Here is a 16,581-nt window from a genome sequence, read left to right on the forward strand (position 1 = left end):
GATCAGCTTTGCTTCTATGTGTTGTATGCCATGTCATGCTTAGTATATTCAGTATGTATTTCAAATAGCATGTTTTAAAAACATAAATTGCATCGTATGCATGTTTTGTGAGGTAGATGGTTTCTTACTAAGCATAAAGCTTATAGATACTCTTTCCTTATACTGCAGATAAAGGTAAAGGAAAGATGGACTAGCGGAGGCTGGAGGGCAATGCGATGAAGATGTGTGTGGATGGAACTTGGAATAAAGACCTTGGAGAAACTAGAAATACATCTGAAACTTTAGCATTTTATTAAGTTGTTACTTTCCTTATTTTCAGTTATTTTAATGTTATTGAAAGACCTGTTCAGATTATTAGTGTTCATGCTTAGAATGTCAGTTAGTGTTATTAGAATGTTTCCCAGTCATCTTAGAACTTGTGTGTGTGATTGAGGCACGAAACAGTGCTGAAATCAGACTTCTAGTACGAAATCAGAAACCCCAATCGATCGGCCGATCGATTGGAGGCTTCTCAATCGATCAGCCGATCGATTGAGAAGTTCGTACCGCGAATAGTAAGCTCCTGGATCGATCAGCCGATCGATCCGGATGCCTTCTGTCGCGAACAGAAAGCCCTGGGATCGATCACTGGATTGATTGGCCAGTCTGGATCGATCAGCCGATCGATCCAGAATATTGCCCCGAGCAAAGTAGCGTGCTGAATCGATCCAACCTAAGTTCTGCATACAGTAGCCACCTGGATCGATCAATGGATCGATCAAGCCATTCCAATAGATCCGTGGATCGATTGGGAGGTCTGATGTTAGTAAGAAACCCTTAGTTAAGTTCCTTGACCATTGGGGGATGTAATATATGTCATGAATAGTTTAGATTACACCCCTTAGCACATATAGAATCAAGAAATGGTAATAGTTTAGCAAAGTTTTAATTAGTACAGCTTCCGCACCTAGACTTAGTGATGGTCATGGATATAGCTTAGCACAGCATAATGTAACGATCAGCCTCACAGCCTAGACAGTAGAAGGCGGGTCGTTACAGCTGCTTATGTTCATGATAGTTCTCACAAGTATGGAAAACTAGGGCCTAGAGGTAAGAAATGTATCTTTATAAGATATCATGAGACCTCCAAAGGTTATGTTTTCATAGGTGAGCAACTAGATGGAACCATCTCCGAAATAGACTCGAGAGATGCGACTTTTCTCGAAACAGAGTTCCCAATCAGAGGTGATGTTGATAAAAATGTTCCTCTATTTGAGGAGGATGAGATATTATCAACAAGAGATGTGTCAAAAGGGATACCTGAGTCTAGTCAACCGAGTGAGAGTGATATGCCGAGTCATGAGTTGACTTCTCAACAGCCCAACTTATGGAGAACTGTTCATAAGATCAAACCTAAGAAGAGGTTTGATATTGAGAATGAGGCATTGGTTACACTTCCAATTGACGACGACGAGCCTCAATCCATTGAGGAAGCATTGAGATGTAGAGTTAGAGAAAAATGGAAAGCTGCAATGGTTGAAGAGATGGAGTCCATGATTCAAAATCATGTTTGGGACTTAGTCGATCTTCCTCCGGGCCGAAGGGCTATTGGGAATAAATGGATTCTCAAAATAAAGAGGAAAGCAGATGGATCGATTAACATATACAAAGCTCGTTTAGTTGCAAAAGGATATACCCAAATGGAGGGTATTGACTTTGAAGAGACATTATCTCCCGTAGTGAAATTTGTATCAATAAGAGTTATTTTGGCCTTTGTGGCACATTATGACTTAGAATTACATCAAATGGATGTAAAAATCGCTTTTCTTAACGGTGATCTTGACGAAGAAATCTATATGGTTCAACCAGAAGGTTTCATTGCTGAAGGCCAAAAACAAAAAGTATGTAGACTTAGAAAGTCTATATATGGGCTAAAGCTGTTGGTGCGGTTAGCACTAACGATTTAACGCAGGTTTTGATGAATGACAAATAGGTTAAGTTAGTTTTGTTGTTGTCTGACACTTTGATCGAGTGTGCAGGAGAAGTCCAGACAGGTCGACGGGCTGACCGGATGTCTGGCACGAAGTCTAGCTAGGTCGACGGGCTGACCGGATAGCTGGCAAGAAGTCCAAGCGGGTCAACGGGCTGACCGGACGCTTGGCGAGAAGTCCAGCTAGGTCGACGGGCTGACCGGATAGCTGGCGAGAAGTCCAAGCGGGTCGACGGGCTGACCGGACGCTTGGCGAGAAGTCCAGACGGGTCGACGGGCTGACCGGACGTCTGGCAGGTAAGTGAGGTAAGTCACTGGAGAGGAGTGACTGCGAGGACGCGTTCCCGGGAAGGGAACATTAGGCGTCGATCCGGCTTAGATCCATTTCGGATATCTAAGTCGAGATCGTGACTAGATTCCGGTCTCGGAAAGACGGAATCTAAGTCATACTTTTTTATGTCAAACTCATGAACTGTGCTAACACTTTATTTTGCAGGAAATTTATTATACTTGCCTCGGACTAACCTTGTCTTGCAGGAGAAGGACCTGTTCTGGAGAAAGGTGGTCCGGGCGCCCGGAGGGGATCCGGGCGCCCGGAAGGGATCCGGGCGCCCGGGAGGCAAGTTTTATCCCGATTGCGCGTCGCCACGTGGAGCTCACTGGTTGGACCTGCCACGTCTCACCAGGGCGCCTGGAAGGGATCCGGGGCGCCCTGAGCTTCATATAAAAGGAGGGGCAAGGGTGGAGCTTCACATCAACTCAGAATCCAAGATCTGCTGCTCTGTGCTCTTGCGACGCCAAGAAAAGCTCTCCGACTCAGTGCTGGTTTTGTTTTAATTCTATTGTCGGTATTTTCTTTATCTGTCAATTCTTGTACTTAACTCTGTAATATTCGAATTGATAGTGATTGCCCAACGAAAGTGGTCAAGGACCACGGGCCTTCGAGTAGGAGTCGTCACAGGCTCCGAATGAAGTAAAAAACAACTGTGTTCATTTACTTTTCTGCTGTGCATTTTTACTCGATATTTTCGAATCGATATTCACCCCCCCTCTATCGAATCTAACGGTCCTACAAAAGCAAGCGTCAAGATAATGGAACATAAGATTTAACGAAGTCATTTTATCTTATGGTTTTGAGATGATCAATGAGGATCATTGTGTTTTCCTGAAACTGGAAAAATGAAACTATGTCATTTTATCATTATATGTTGATGATATGCTGATAGCTGAAAATGACATAGGATATGTGAATGAAGTCAAGAAGTGGCTGTCATCACAATTTGATACAACAGATATGGGAGAAGCTGAATACATCTTAGGGGTGAAGATCATAAGAGATCGTCCTAAAAGACTTTTGGGTCTGTCACAAGAGTCTTATATAAATAAGATGTTACATCATTTCAGCATGTCTAATTGCAAGATAGAACATACACCTATTGTGAAAGGTACTGTGTTGAGCAAGAGTATGTGTCCTAAAACTCCAGAGGAAATAGCTGAGATGAATAAAAACCATATGCTAGTGCTATTGGTAGTTTGATGTACACTATGTTGTGTACACGTCCCGATATCAGCTATGTTGTGGACTTGGTCAGTCGCTTCCAGTCAAACCCAGGACCGAGACACTGGAAGGTAGTAAAAAGGATATTCAGATATCTGAAGACGACAACAGATTATTGTCTCTGTTTTCAAGGATCAGATATGAGTCTGAAAGGTTATTCAGATGCAGATTGGGTTGGAGACCTGGATGATAGAAAATCCACATCAGGCTATGCATTCTTGCTGAATGGTGGCGCCATCTCCTGGAACAGTAAGAAACAAGCTTGTGTAGCTTTGTCGACTATGGAAGCTGAATATGTGGCATGTTTAGCAGCTGTGCAAGAAGCAGTATGGTTGAGGAGGTTTCTAAAGCATTTGAAAATTGCTGAGGATAGTGGGAGTCCAATAACTGTCTACTGTGACAGTTAAGCTGCAATAGCTTTTTCCAAGGATCCCAAATATCATAGCAAAGGCAAGCATATAGAAATTAAATATAATTTTGTAAGGGATATTGTGGCTAAAAGAAAAGTCATTCTTGAGTATGTCCCTACACGTGTTATGCTTGCAGATCCTTTTTACTAAGTCAATGACTAAAGAGTCATTTAAAAAACATGTAAAGTCTTTGGGACTTCGTAGAATGTAACAATATTGAAATAACAATCAAACTTTGTGTTATGATTGTGTAATTTGCCATAATTTATTTAGTGTATATATTGTATTTGTTACATTCATATAAGATCTCGGTGAGCATGTTGGCAGGCGGAGATTGGTCCACTCACATGGACAATTATCTCTATTTGTTAAGTACAAATAGGGTTAAGACTGTTACTTATGGAGCAACTTATGTAGCTGAAATTAGAGACAGATCCATAAGTTGAGGTCGCCTTGATAATTGTGTCAAGATGAGATCATTTATGTGTAAATAATGATCGAAGTAAATGAACCCACCATTTACTGAACCTGTTGAAAGCTAGATGAGAATTCATATGTTGAATCCAGGATTAGACGTTAGGTATGTCTAGATCAAAATCTGTACGATATTAAATTTGAAGACAACATGCACTCTTTTTAGTAAAGAGAATAACATCGTAGCATGTGATTCATACCACATGTGCTATTGCGATAATAAAGGTAGTAGGAGAATGAATCCATGTTTCTCTACTATGTGAGACCTTTGAGATTATATGTTAATCTCAATTTTTGTCTTAATTAGTGACTATTTAGCTGTTTACTTGAAGTTTTAATCAGTGACTGCTACTTTAGCGTGTATCCTATGGCTATGGATGATTCGGTCTATGGAGCATAACTAGGAAAGCGACTGATTAAAATGAATTGATTCTAGCTAAAAAGGAAGATTAAATATATTTACATCTTTTGTTGTTATTCACTGGTCGACCCATTTCTGTTATGTACGGAAATGAATGTGAATATTGTTGGTTGCTACTCGGAAAACCTAGAGGTTCCACTGTACAAAAATTTTGTACAAAGGTTTGAACCTTTTCCTAGCTACCATGTGTTCTTTTAAATTAAATTTTGGATCGCCTGCGGAACTTAACACGTTTGATCCAAAACTTAATCTATTTGTTCTTTAAGGTTTAGACTTGGATCTCCTGCGGAACTTAACACGTTTGATCCAAATCACCTAAGTTATTAATTCCATTAAATATTAATTTCCATAATTGGTTCCCAGTACTGACGTGGCGAGGCACTGGCTTTCTTGGATATGGGAACAACCACCACCGACTAGACAAAACCTTTTATGGAAAGCTAATATTTAATTTCCTAAAATAACTTTAGGTCAACCAAAAAGAACAATCAAATCACAAGGAAAAGAAAAATAAAAGAACACAACTTCGAAAAACATATTCGAAATACTAGAATCGTAAGCCTCTTGTATTTGGTATTATTTCCATAAATAACTAGCATGATGCGGAAAGGAAAAATTACTAGTTATACCTTCTAAAAAGACCTCTTGATCTTCTACCGTATTCCTCTTCTAACCTCGGACGTTGTGTAGGCAACGATCTTCCGAGATGAGAACCACCAAGCACCTTCTTCTTCCTTGCAAGTTTCGGCCACCACAATTCTCCAAGAGAAGTAGAGGTCCGGCCACCACCACCAAGCTCCAAGGGATGCAAGAAACAAAACCACCTTTCTCTCCTTCTCCTAGCTAGAACCGGCCACCATCAAGAGCTCCAAGAGAGGTTGCCGCCGGCCATAAGAAGAAGAGAAGAGGAAGAAGCTAGGGTCGGCCACCAAGGAGGAAAAGAGAGGAGAAGAATAATAGAGTTGATCACCCGTGAAGGCACCTCTACCCCCTCTTTTATAATCCTTGGTCTTGACAAATAAGGAAATTTTAATAAAAAATTCCTTAATTCTTTTGTCATAAAAAAGAAAAATTATTTTAATTAAAAAACAATTTTCTTCTTTTAATAATAATGGTCGGCCACTTCTAATTCCCCAAAACAAGGAAAATTTAATTCACACAAGAATTAAAACTTCCTAATTTGTTTCTAGAAATTTATAAAAATTTCTCCAATAATTTTTATCCCTTCATGATTGGTTAATAAAAAGAAAATTTTATAAATTAAAATTCTTCTTCTAAACATGTGGATAATTTCCAAAAGGAAAGTTATCTCTAAAAATTAAAATCTCTTTTCAATCTACAAATAAGGAAAGATATCAAATATTTTCTTAATCTTTTGTAGAAACTAATAAAAGAGAATATTTAATTTTTAAACTTCTCTTTTAAATTATTATCATGGTCAAAAAGGAAAGTTTTTCTTAAAAATAAAATCTCCTTTCAATCTACAAATAAGGAAAGATTTCAAATCTTTTCTTAATCTTTTGTAGAAAGCTTTAAAAGGAAAGATTTAATTTTTAAACTCTCTTTTAAAACTATGATATCCACATAAGAAATAATTTTAATAAAAAATCCTTTTTAATATGATGTGGCCGGCCACCTAAACTTGGGCTCCAAGCTATTGGCCGGCCACCTTTAGGCTTGGCCGGCCCTAAGCTTGAGCTTCAAGCTTAGCTTGGCCGGCCCCTATTGGTTGGGTAAGAAGGTGGGTATGTGGTGGGTATAAATCTCTATATACAAGAGGCTACGATAGGGACCGAGAGGAGAAATTGGTTTTGGTCTCCCGATGAAATTAAGCTTCCCGTGTTCGCCCCGAACACACAACTTAATTCCATCAATAATAATTCATTCCACTAAAGAACTATTATTGAACTACCGCACCAATCCCAAATTATATTTTGGGCTCCTTCTTATTATGAGTGTGTTAGTCTCCCTGTGTTTAAGATGTCAAATGTCCACTAATTAAGCGAGTTACTGACAACTCATTTAATTAATATCTTAGTCCAAGAGTAGTACCACTCAACCTTATCGTCATGTCGGACTAAGTCCACCTGTAGGGTTTAACATGACAATCCTTATGAGCTCCGCTTGAGGACATTCTCAACCTAGATCATTAGGACACAGTTTCCTTCTATAATCAACAATACACACTATAAGTGATATCATTTCCCAACTTATCGGACTTATTGATTCATCGAACTAAATCTCACCCATTGATAAATTAAAGAAATAAATATCAAATATATGTGTTTGTTATTATATTAGGATTAAGAGCACACACTTCCATAATAACTGAGGTCTTTGTTTCTTTATAAAGTCAGTATAAAAGAAACGACCTCTAATGGTCCTACTCAATACACTCTAAGTGTACTAGTGTAATTATATAGTTAAGATAAACTAATACCTAATTACACTACGACCTTCCAATGGTTTGTTCCTTTCCATTATGGTCGTGAGTTACTGTTTATAATTTATAAGGTACTGATAACATGATCTTTTGAGTGTGACACCACACACCATGTTATCTACAATATAAATTAATTGAACAACTACATTTATCATAAATGTAGACATTTGACCAATGTGATTCTTATTTCTAGATAAATGTTTATACCAAAAGCTAGGCTTTTAGTATACACTCTAACAATCTCCCATTTATACTAAAAGACTATGCTGCCATACATCTGATTCCCAACCCTTCAACATGTCCATCAAAAGCTCTCGTTAAGGACCTTAGTGAAAAGATATATAGGTCATCATCTGATGCATTTTTGGCGACAACAATAATTTATCGTTTCAGGTAGTACTTTGCGCTCATTGTGTTTACTTGCCTTATAGACTCATGGTTTCTTTGAGTTTGTTATTGCACCATTATTATTACAATAAATTGTAATATTCTTTCGACAAACTAGAAATCATATCTAAGTCTATCTTGAAGTTTAAGTCATTCAGATTTTATGGTTTCCTCGGAGGCTATCATATACTAAGCTTCCATGGTGGAGTCGGAAAAATACCTATGTTTATCACTCTTCCATAGTTATGACTTTACCTCCTAAAGTAAACACAAAACCCCGAGGTTGACTTATTATTGTCCCTATCCGATTGGAAGTCAAAATCCATGCAACCCACAGGGACCAAATTAACTGCCTTGTAAGCTAGCATATAATCTCTAGTTCCTCTAAGGTACTTTAATATATGCTTTACTGCAGTCCAATGTCCTTGTCTAGGGTTACTTTGATATCTGCTAATTATGCCCTTGGCAAAACAGATTTCTGATCTCGTGCATAGCATACATTAGGTTGTCTAACTGTCGAAACATAAAAAACTGCCTACATGTCCTCAATCTCCTTTGATGTCATCGGAGGCATTTCTTTAGATAAAGACACTCCATGCTTAAAAGGTAAGAAACCTTTCTAGGAGTTTTGCATGCTTAAAATGAGCAAGGATTTTTTCGATGTATCAAGCTTGGGATAAGTAAAATATATTTTTTCTTGCGATCCCTTATTACTTTGATCTCAAGAATATATACATTCTCCCAAGTCCTTTATATCGAATTGTTTGGACAACCATACCCTTACTTCTGACAACATTTTGATATTATTTCCAACTACCAAAAATGTTATCTACGTATAGTACAAGAAATACCACCACGCTTCCATCACACCTTTTGTATACACAAGACTTATCCGGTTACTAAATCCATAGATCTAGATTATTTTGATAAACCGGATGTTCCAAGACCTTGAAGCTTTGCCTCAGTCCATAGACTGATTGAGCTTGCACACAAGATGCTCTTAGCCCTTTGCAATGAACCCTTCTGGCTGCTTTATATGGATGCTTTCTTCAAGACTTCCATTAAGGAATGCTGTCTTGACATCCTCTTGCCAAATAGATAAAAGAATCCGGATAGACTTAAGCATGACTACCAGTGAAAAAGTTTCCTTTTTCATTAAGCCTTGCTTTGAAAGTTACTACCTTCCTGTCTATCCCTCTTTTCCTATTATAGACCTTTTTACACCCAGCGGCTTTTACACCATTTGGTGATTCTACAAGCTTCCAGATTTTATTAGAATACATATATTCTAATTCTTTTATTCATTACTCTTTGCCAAGATGCTGCATCTTTATCTTGGAGTGCTTCATCATATGACCGGAGATCAGGTTCATGTCCTCCAGGGATCGAGTCCAAAAACTCTCCCAAAACATGAACCTATTTAGGTTGCATAACAACTCTCCCACTACAACAAGACACTTTCTGTAATTGTGTATCAATTTGTGATACATGTTGTAGTTTTCTTGTGGTATCTCATCTTGTACAGTTGGTACTAGGTTAGACATGTCCTTTATTATTTCCTTAAGAATAAATTTACTTATGAGCACGTGGTTCATTATATAGTCCTTTTCTAAAAAAAACAGTCATTGATGCTAACAATGACCTTCTGATTTTTAAGACTATAAACCTAGTTTTGTTTATCGAGGATAACTTACAAACAAGTGAACTCCTATCCAACTTATCATTGTCTCTCTTTAACATATGTGCTGGATTACCCGAATCCGAATATGCTTCAAAATAGGTTTTCACCTATTCAGCAATTCTATATGAGTAGAGAGTTCTAACTTGGAAGGTACTATGTTCACTTTCGTTTTCAGAGTTTATCCTTAAAACAAATTTGGTAATTTTCTGAATAACTCATCATCTATCTAATTATTTCATAAGAGTCCTTTACCTTCTTTCTACTACACCATTCTGTTGGGTGTACCAGGTGCAGTTAGTTGGGATTGAATCCCTACTTTTGATAAGTGACTCCTAAATTCTCCCAAGAGGTACTTGCCACTACGATCTTACCATAGTGACATTTACTTTAACATTTCTCCGCATCAGCCTTGTACTCTTTGAACTAATCAAAGTACTTAGTCTTGCGGTACATTAAGTAAATTTATTTGTATCTTGAATAGTTGTCTATAAAATAGACGAAATATTCAATACTACCTCTTGTTTGTACCCTTGGACTTAAAAGCTTCTTGGTTATTTTCCTTCCAAGTAAGACTTGCAGGTTGGAAAGATTTCCACTACCAATGAACCCAAAAGTTCATCAGCTACCAATGAATCCTACTTAAGTATAACCTAGCTTTAGGTGCCAAAGATATAATTGGTTCATTTCCGAAGGTTGCTTTCTCTTAAAATTAGAAGATGTGTTACTAATTTCCATTTGTTGCATCGTGAGAGTTATTGGATTATAAATTGTCAACCATCATACCAGAATAGATAACTTCCCTATTTTTCTTGATAACAACTTTGTTATCAAAATAGACACAATATCTATAATAGTTTCGAAACTGAAATCAGGTTCTTTCTAAACTTGGTACGTAAAGACAATTACTTAAAATCCATATTTTATTCTTATCAAAGGATAAACATCTCCCACTGCAACAGCTACCACTTTTACAGTAGTGCCCATGTGGACGGTGATTTACCTTTCATTTAGTTGTCGGGTTTCCTGGAACCCTGCAATGAATTGCAGACATGATTAATGACATCTTGTATCTACACTCCAGGTTCTGGTAGATAACACCACTAGGCATGTTTCAACTAATGAATTAAATACACCTAAATTGTTCTTAGTTCTAAGAAGACAGTCTACCTTAATGTCCAAGTCCTATTTCCAATCATTACAATTGGGACTACTAAGTCTTTTCTATAGTATGACTATTAGGGATTGACAAACATCCTAAGAATCTCAAAAATATTTGGTCAAGATCAACTCCTTAAAATCTCCATGAATTTTGTGTATACAAAATCGAAGAGGATATTTTATTCATTAATTTTATTATCTCGTCAACTTTACTTTATAACGAATAAAATTAATAGTTGATCTGTCTTTGATCAAATATTTGGTCAAAACTCTTTGAATTTAAAATAACATTGATTCCTCAAACAATATTATTTAAATTTACCAACACCTCAAACACCGTGAATTTTGCATGCCACGTTAGTGTGGACGTATACAAATTCATCATTTGTAAGAGAAGGGTTTTACCCATTGACTATCTTGTCAATATAACTTTTGACAAATAAAATTACCTCAAACACCATGAATCTTGTATGCCACGTTAGTGTGGACGTATACAAATTCAAACATTTGTAAGGGGGGTTTATTAATTTTATTATATTGCCAATCTAGTTTTATGACAAATCAATAGTTGATTTCCTTTTGGTCACACAAGTGATAGTAGTGACTCCGTTGGGGAGGATACTATTAAATGTGTCTAAGTGTATACCATTACTTGACACTAAGTCCATTAATAAGATTATGCCCCTTCCGTTGGGGAAGATCACACGCTCTTAATTAACTTCCTATAGTCATCTAAAAATGGAAGTCTGTTCTAGTGATCCACAAACAAGCTCATCCGTTATGGAGGAAGGCACTCAGAGCCAACGCGCAAGCTTGTTTGCATCACTTACAAACCAGTAATGGAGACTATGGGATTTACTTAAAAATCCCTCTCCCACTTAGTTATTTATAAATGAAGAATTTTAACTATGCTAGCCTACTAAATATGCATACTAACAAGCACACACAACACAGCATAAAAAGCAATAAATAGAAAAACTAATTTTCAACTATTATGGCTTTTATCTATTGCTGTCCTCCGTGTGTCACCAACCCTAGCTGCTGCCATCTTTGGCCACTGTCACCGGGTCTAGTTGTCGCATTCATCTTGCTCCTTGTTCCGCTGCGCCTCTGGTCCTTAAAAGGTTCCACGCCTTGCAAGACTCCATCCGCGACATAAATAGAATTTTACATTTTTCGATCCTATATTCCTCGAAGGAATGTACATGTATCTAGATCAAAAATAAAATCCTAATAAAACTAAATACAGCTCCTACTGTATTTTATAATACAATCATGCACACACAATAAAATGCCCTTGACATGTCCGAGGGTCCAATCACACACATAATAACTATAAGCCATAATAGTTGGATCCTGCATCCACAAAGTTAGCACATCCTACTATTAATCTACCTAAATTATGTATGCCATGTGCATAATTAAACTAATACCAAATACACAGAGGCAATACCCTAGGTCTGATACCAATTGTAGGATCGAAAAGAATTTAGATATCTCCACAATGGCATGATATTGTCCACTTTGGGCTTAGACCCTCATGGCTTTGCTCTTGAGCTCTCCCCAAAAGGCCTCATCCCAATGGAGATATTTTTTCTCTTATAAACCCATGATCTTTTCCATGTGTTTTCAATATGGGACTATGTTTATAATCTTGCAACCACAACAAATATAGGATATGGAACATGCTCATGACATAGTGATCATTATAAGGGATTAGAGATGTTCATATCGATGTAAATGAAAATTATTTAATCTGGGTAAATAGCAAGACATGGATATCTTCAAGATAATGACTGTGTGTCATTTGAAGATTGGATGGATCCTGGATAAAGGCTATGTGCCACCAGGAAAGTGGCTAAGTGCCATAAAGAGTGTGTCTCTAATTTATTTGAGTAGCTAAGTAAAGTGTAACAACTTTATTAGCATTGATTGCTCAAAGAGCGGCTAAGTCAAGATGTAACAATCTTCTTAGCAACTATCGCTCAGTGTGCTTGCTGTCGCACGAACCATTTTCTCTAAGTATGGATTGAATGTTCTCATATGGTCTATGTGACCAAACCCTCTAATAGTCTATGTGACTTATTAAGTCTTTGTGACTTACCTGAATGAACTAGTCTTAGTGACTTACCTTGGACGAGTGGGAGATGTTGGAAATGGGGATAGTGGGGAATGTGGCCATGTTCCCCACTACTCATAATGGAAAAGTCCATTATGCCCCTAGTGTATTTCCCTATATAAAGGGGGTCCGTCCAAGGCTCAGGGTGTGTGAAATTTCGAGTGTGCGACGAGAGTAAGAGGAGAATATCCAAGGCGGCGGGATTTGGTTTGTGAAATTGCGGAGGGCTTTCCGATCCTGTGATCGCTCTTCCGACAGTGAGTTTCGTTATTGCCAATTGTGGATCTACGGGAGATCGCTGTAAGTTTTTACCGCATTTAATTAATTCGTCTATCATGCATTTAGAACATATTTTCTACATCTCCATTGTCGAATACTCTAGATGCTTGGATTAATTGCATCCATGGCAAAGAGAAAAAATTCAGAGATGTTGTTGATTTTAGAAGATGAATTAAAAACTATGTTGTTGCTACATGACGTTCATTTTTATGCTATTTGTAGTGAAAGGAGTTATGGATGGAGAATTTATGCTTCAAAATATAAAAAAAATAGTATATTTGGAATCTAAAAATGCAACTTGCATCATACATGTGGTGAGAATAATCTACATAGTAGAAGACAACCTAAAGCAAATGCAACTTGGATCGCTAATGTAGTGAAAGATAAATTGAGAGCAGAACCCTCGTATCGCCCTTTTATAGTTCAGAAAGACCTGCAAAGAGATTATGGGATAGAGTTAAACTACCACAAAGTGTGGAAAGGTAAGGAATTAGTGATGCATGATATTCATGGTACATAAAAGGTATGCTATGACAAGCTAAGATGGTATTGTCATGTTATTCGAAAAACAAATTTTATCAGTATTGCTGAGAGTTAGATTGATCCTGTAACTAATAAATAGCTATTCATTTGTTTCCATGCATATGCAGTTGGTTTTATTATTGGTTGTAGGTCGTTGATTTTTTTTGGATGAGATTCATATAAATAATAAGTATAAAGGTAGTATCGTAGTTACTATGTCGAAGGACGCCAACAATGATCTTTTCACAATTGCTTATTCTGTAGTGGATGCGGAGAATGATACTAATTGGGAATGATTTTGTTATCAGTTGAGAAGTATCATACTTTCATGTTAAAGCTTTTCGTTCAATGAGTTCATATTTTTCTTCGACAAATGCCCTGGGATTATGAAGGCAGTTAAGCAACTATTTGTGGATAGTCACCATTCGTATTGTTTGAAGCATTTAGTAGATAATTTTGTCAAGTAAGTAAATTAATTACTTACTTTCGTTTAGAAAAATTTTACTTTAATTTTTATATTAATACATATTTTGAGGGCAATTTATGAATGTTTTGAATTTGAAATGTTTTTTGTTTTTGTCATTCTAGGTGTTGTAAAGTTATCCAAGACATAACAAAACGCACTGGTTTTCAGTATTCAAGAAAGTTGAGTATGTTACATCTTTACAACAGCACTGGTTTTCACTTACCATAGGGTTTATTACACATTCCCAACCACAAAGTTGGACAAATGCTTTATTTTTTGGTGATAGATGGAGTATTATGAATAATAACATAACCAAATGTTAGAATAATTGGGTTAAACTAGTTCATTATCTCCCTATTGTGACTATGGTGGACACATACACATGCAAATCATGAACATGATGCACTTGCGACATGAATCGACATTGACAATGGTTAAGGAATTAAGTCCAAGAAAGAAGAAGATTGTTGCTAGTGTTTATCTTTAATCCCAAAATTTAACAGTGCATTGGTCATGTAATTGAAAGTTTGAGATAGTTGATGGTGAAAAATCCTTTGCTGTTGATTTAATGGGTAAGAGTTGTTCATGTAGAGTTTGGCAGAACAATAAGCTTCCATACAAGCATGCTTGCACTGCTATTAAGTTGAAGTCATTTTCGTTATATGATTTTTGTGACAAATATTTCAAGACTAGAATGTATCATCAAATATACAAAGAAATTATTTATCTAATCCTAACTTTTGGCATTAACAAATTAAATCTTGATAAGGAAATGTAATCAATGCTCTAATGTGCGCAGTCAGACAGGTCATAGTAGGGCTAAGAGAATATCATCGCAAGTTGAAACACGTGTATCAAAGTGTAATCGTTGCCATATAAAAGACCACAATAGACGTAGCTACAAAGAAGCTATAAACTAGCTGTATTTATTTGTTTCATTAAAATGTTGTTTCAATGTTTCAACATGCTTATTTGTTAATGCATATATCACACTTAGTTTTATGCAATTTTACTATGTATTTTTTGTGGGTAGCCTGATAATTCTTGTTACACTTCCACAAGAAAAAGAGATTACTAGAAAGGGAATCAAGCATGGTCTTACGTTCAAGATGGCATACACGTTCAAGTGGCAACATTGGTGATTTACGTATTGTTTGATGATTTTTTTTCTGGAAATGTTGTGCAAGACTTGGTTTGTCTCGATATGTAGTCATTGTAGTATACTATGATTATTTTGTTTTTATATGTGGTTGTATGGTGGGAACTTATGGTTGTGTTTAGGGTTTATGTTAACTTTGTATCGTGTATGGTGGGAACTTATGGTTGTGTTTAGGGTTTATGTTAACTTTGTATCATGTATTAGTTATTGTTGTGTTTGTGGATGATGTTAGACACTTGAATAATATGTGTTTCTGTTTTGATATTTGATATGTGCTTTGGTTGAAGTAGAGGGTTTATGGATGGCCAATTTGTATCCAATTTCGATCAGAAATTTGAGTACAAATTTTGATAAATTTGGTATATGAAATCAAAGATGAGTACAAATATTGAGAAAATTAGGTATATAATAATAATCACTAATTAACTGAAATATGGTACCATGAGCATGTTAATAATCACTAATTAACCCTTCCTCATATATGATATATAATGATATTTTCTCAATAAGCATGTGTTATACAATGTATCATCCATTTTGTCATAAAGTTTAGATCTTGGTATCATTTTCACTTTTAGGTACCATTTAATGAAACATGATGCCATCTTAATGTAAAATGGGATCATTTGTTAACATTTATGTATAAATTATGAAATTTCTTCAACCACAAATCCAACTCTCTCGTCAGTCCCTGAGTCAAAAAACATAAGTTTCCTACTAATATGGTACAATTTGTTAACATTTAGGTATAAATTATGCAAATTCTCCATATGTAAATGTTGTTCAATTATACCCAATTAAATTATATATATACTTGAATTTGAATATAGTGTATGGAATCAGTTAGTGTTGTTTAGTGGGGACCACAACATTCTAATTAGTTCCTAATTTGCATTCAAATGTACCTGATAATTTACAAATAGTATTGTAATTATGTACATATATACCTGAATTAGAGTCAATTATACTTGATTTCTTGAGGCAACGTGACCTATAGAGAGAGTCTCATACTTGGATACTCAAATTTTGTACAATTATACTTAATTAAATTATACACAAACTTGAGTTTGGATATTTAGTACCTAATAAAGTAGATTATGTACTTTGATTAAGAGTGTGAAGCAATAAATCGAGCAATAGTATCATTGACCTTAATCCCCCTAGAAATAATCATCCATAGCGGTTCTATTGACAACAGCATTATATTGATTAGTGGGGACCACAATATTTCAATTAGCGTCTAAGTTACATCCAAATGTACTCAATAATTTATAAATAATACTGCATTTGTGTACATATATACCTGAATTGAAGTCAATTGTACCTGATTTCTTGAGACAATGAGACCTATCGATGAGTCTCATACCTGGATACTCAAAATTTCTACAATTATACTCAATTAAATTACATACATGAATTTGAATATTTAGTACCTAATAAAGTGAATTTTATATCTTGATTAGGGCTGTAAACAAGCCGAGCTGAGCTTTGGGGTATTGAAGCTTGTTTGATAAGCTAACCAAGCCGAGCCGAGT

Source organism: Zingiber officinale, chromosome 2B (assembly GCF_018446385.1).
Source record: "Zingiber officinale cultivar Zhangliang chromosome 2B, Zo_v1.1, whole genome shotgun sequence".
NCBI classification, from domain to species: Eukaryota; Viridiplantae; Streptophyta; class Magnoliopsida; order Zingiberales; family Zingiberaceae; genus Zingiber; species Zingiber officinale.